We start from the raw sequence: 4,709 nt of genomic DNA on the forward strand, positions 1-4,709 counted from the left end.
TCATAAAGACATGCAACAAACTCTCAGATCTCAGAGGGCTGAGCAGTAGAGAAGCACCTTTGGTTTATCTTAACAACTTTAATGGAAGTGCCAAGGCATTCGATTTTATCAAATTGCCCCAATTATCTTCCTTAGTTTCTGGCACAATGTTTTACTGCTTGATTGCCTGTGTGATGGAGGAAGAAATCAAAGCAAAAGATATGCTGGGATCCCACAATGGACTTATTCCCTAACAGAGACAAATCTATGCAGAGGCTGTATCAGTTTGCTGTATTATATTACATCAAAATGTTTTGATCACCTATTAATTAACACAGTGTCGTTCTTTGGAGTGTTAAGTTTTGTAGTTACCTAAATTCAGGTCAGGTATAGCAGCAGGTATTTGGTTATGATTACTTAACATTTTTACTGCAAATGTCAGTTGTATCTTCTAGAATTTCCTTTAAAGGCACAGTGTGTCTTAGAATCTAATACAAGTGCTTCAGCAGTTTAGTGTGTATTTTTTTCCCAAGGAGATCAAATGAAACCTCCATTAGATAATCCTTGTTAAGAAAAAAAATCTCATTTGCAGATTAAGCCAACCAGTTCCAAAAGAATTTGGTGCCAAGAAGAGCAGTGTCACTAACAGGAATTAAATGCTTTTCACACATTGTCTTTCAAAGAAGCGAGAGACTTTCACGGTACTGGGGAAATCTGAAATAGCTGGTGCAGTAAAAAGTTGCCCACTGTACAGGAGAGATCAGACAATTTGTAAAGCCTTGAGTATTTTACAGTATCTCTAGTCCTGAGCCTTTTCCGAAAATAAAATTAGAAGGTTCAGAATTTGCGACTCCCTGAACTAGGAGAAATCTTGGACTTCCCAGTTGCACAGCTTGATAGATACAAAACACATTGGTTTAAAAGTTTGATTAAAAAAAATAATCCTTTGCTTGAATCAGAGCTGTTAGTCATTAATTACGCATTAAAGTAACGTTTAAAAAAACTGCTCTTTTACAGTGTTGTCAGAACACACTGAAAACTTTTAGCACTATTGGTGCTTATCTGTCAGCTCTACGAATACACCTTCAGATGGGTTTTCTACCGACTTCACATTACTTTTGGAAGACCACCTAGAAGTACTACGCCAGAGCAGAAATCAGAATCCCTTTTCCTTGTAGTGAGCAGTACTAAGTCTGGGTCTTCATTTGTTTTCTCCTCCTCACCTTGCTACATCTTTTAAGAGCCTACAGAGCCAAATTAACACATAGTTAATTGGAAAATAATTTATCCACAAGCTGTAAAAGCCTCTGAGTAAAGCAGTAGGCAATTTTGTTGCTCGACTTGGGATAGCTGTAAGAAATGAATCAGTTGAACAAGACCAAGCACATTCAGGCGCTGGAATTTGTGCCCTTGAGACGGCTGTTCCCAGCCCCGGCACAGAACACACCTCAGAGAAACATCCTTCCAGGAGCACTCGCTGCTGCGCCTCACCCTCGCGCCGTGAGCTCGCCGCCAGCTCTTACATAAAATCTCTTGCTACATCACTGCCACAGGCTGTTGTAAACCATTTTTCTCCCTTTTAATTCAGGTTCCTAGACAAGCAAAAATGCAGAATATTGCCAGAGTAGTCTGGGGAATGGGGATTTCTGTTATGGATGACTAATGAAACGTTATTGTTTTGCACTTAGAGGGAAATCGGTTTCATGCCAGTAAGGTCAGGGCCTTAATATGCTATGTGCTCTGCAAAGATGTACAGAATGATAGATCGTTTTCTGTAATGACTGAGCCAAAGCACAGAGGGGAACGTGGCAGAAACAGAAACATGGTGCTGAAAGCCAAAGCAAACTTCTTCTTATGTTGCTAGTTGCAATTCTGGTATATCTAAATCCACATCTCTATCTGCTTCAAGACAGGGGCCCCAAAAGTAAATGCTGAGGCACTGGCTCTAGAAGAAATTAAAAGAAATCCAGTACAAGTGATTTGTATCAAAATGGCCATAGCAAACACGTATCACTATCCTGTTGTGATCCTACAGAAGTACTGATTTGCAGGATGGGAAGAAGCAGGTGGAATCCAATAAAATACTGCAATAATTATGAAAAAAAAATGAAGCGGGTCAAAGTCTATGGCTTTTGATTTTTTTTTTTGCACTATCATTGTCAAGGTGAGTGAAGTCCCTTGGCAAGGAGCAGCCTGAGTTTTAACACATCTGAGTCTTTAAAAATGTTAATGTTTAATAGGGTGTGCTCATGCTTTATATATCCCTGATAACAATGCATGGGCTGATAGGCATCTCTCATGGTTATAAATCTGCTGTAGGGACTTGCAAGGCATACAAGCCCTTGGTGTTCACTCTCATGGTTTATTATGTTATCAGAACTCATTGACTGAATTATGGCTTTATAATAGCTCTTTCTCTGCTTTTTATCCAACTGTTACTGTAGCATTGTTAACCTGTGTCCCATTAGAAGATTGTATCCAGATTGATTCCAGATGAACACACAGATGAGTGTGGCTGTTTAATGTACAGGCTCCTTTTTCAGGAAGAGCCGATTATTTCCCTGAGCTATGCCCATAAAGTCTGCTCACCTGAAGATTGTGCTGGTGGAAAGACAAAGATGTGGGTGGGCAGGGAGCGGAGTTTACTCCCCAATCCTGCATGGGGTGCCTCACCCACAAGCCAACAACGCAGTTGGCTGTGCTCAGGATTGCATACTGGAAGCCGAGGTCTGTGAGGAAGAGAGATGGAGGTGAGGAAATGGCATTAGTGGTATTTTAAAACTGCCATGATTCCTCTCCACGGAGAACTCATCCATTATTTACCGCAGTGCATGCATCAGTTCAGCCTGCTGCAAATTCATGGCCACATTTCTTGAGAAAGGATGTCACCGTCTCTTATCACCAGGTACAACCTGAGCTTTAAGTGGTTTGAAAGCCCTTGAGAAGGTTCTCCTTTCGATACCAGTAGCCACTTCTACTCCAGCAGAGCAATGGTAGCTGTATGTAAACAGTAAATGGTAAACTCCCTTAATTGGTACCCAACTGTACCCACGTAGGGTTTTTTCCTCACTCGCTGTATCTTACAAAGTGTGAAGAGTCCCCCAGTGGTCACACCATTTGCTGAGAGGAGTCTGGCAGAACTGGGTGTTCTTGGAAACGTCTGGGAGAAGAGGGCATAGACCAAGACCTTTGTATTTGTGCAGCAGACTTGAGAAGGACCTGATCATCCCTTCTCCTTTCTTTGCCCGCTCTGCCTAGATCTCTTCTGCCCAGGGTAGGTCCCCCTGTGAGAAAGCCTTCCTCCACCCCTGATAACTAGCTGTGGAGAACAAGCAGACATGCAGGCACCTTTTTCATGTAAATCTAGTTAGAGTTTACTGATTCTTCTTGCCTTCAGCTAATGTACTTTTATTATTATTAATAAATAATTATCATTTTTCCATCAGTGGAGCCTGCACCCAAGAGCCTTGGAGGATTCTAGCAAAAGCATTATTAAAACTAAAGGTTTCTAAAGGGTTGAGCAGCAGCACGGCCCAGTAATCCGACAGAATACACAACTGGGGAGCAGAATATCCCCACCAGAGAATCTGTGATGGAGCATCAAATTGGCTCCTTCCCCCTGAGCCACTATTTAAAACTGCGGCCTCCTGTTCAGCACCACCTCTGCTTTGCTGACATCCCCCAAAGATGCAAAGGGTGCGGGTGGCTCTCGGCGAGCTGTCTTGGCAAGCCAGGCACGCTTGCTCTTGCAGACCCTGCCCTGGCATGGAGTCTGAATGACTCAGTGCCCCTGGAGTGCCAAAGCTGCTGCTTCGTGCTCCTCCTGGCTGGCACCCGCTCTGCAACAGCTGCCCAGGCAGCCTCCTTCTGCCCAGCCTGCTGCAGAGCCTCATCCTGGCTCCCCTTGGCTTACGAAGGTTCAGGCTCTCTTTCCCAACCTAGCATTGTCTGAAGGGGATGGTCTCTCCTAAAGCATTGCATGTATATGCTCATAAAAAGGCAGGACAGATGGGAAGGAGTCGTCACCAAACTAGATGAAGATGGACATCCAAGCACACGAACAGTGACTGAGGTAGTTTCAGGGGCATTTTGGAATTGTCAGCAGAGGACTTGCAGGACAATAACAATGTCTGCAATGAAGACATTGGGTTGCTCAAGCAGGTGTTTTTACTGGAGTGGCAGAAAAGCAGAGAGCAGCAGAGCTGTAAGCTGACCAGGCCTAGAATCAGCCCATCTTCATGTCAGCTTCATTTCATCTCCTCCTTGGTCAGTCTTGTCTTCTCCAGGGAATGCCTTGCCAGCACCACTCCAGGCAATACCGAGGGCTTTTCCTCCTGCGTCCTGCTTCTTCCAGTGCCTTGCCAGTGCCCCGGCTGGGTCCTGTGACATGGCACCATGGCAGCCGTGGGGGAATCCAGCACAGGTCCTGTCCCTTCATTCTGCCCCAGCAGTCACATTGACTACAACATGCCCGTAACACTGGAAAACAAACACCTTGCCCTGGTGTTGTGGATGAAATAGGAGCTCCAGATTAATATAATCCATGCTTCTCAATAAAATGGGGCGCTTTTTTGGCAAGAAAAGAGCTCATGTGGTCTGAATGGACGTAAACAAGACACGAGAGCCCTTTTCTCAGTGTAAAGCCACTTCCCCACAAGGTGTGTTCAGGCGGTGACAGAAGGGCTATAAAGGAAGCCCCAAGATGCTCCTACCTACATTTTGACCTAGAC

Source organism: Aythya marila, assembly GCF_965140915.1.
Source record: "Aythya marila genome assembly, chromosome: 15".
In the NCBI taxonomy this organism is placed as follows: Eukaryota; Metazoa; Chordata; class Aves; order Anseriformes; family Anatidae; genus Aythya; species Aythya marila.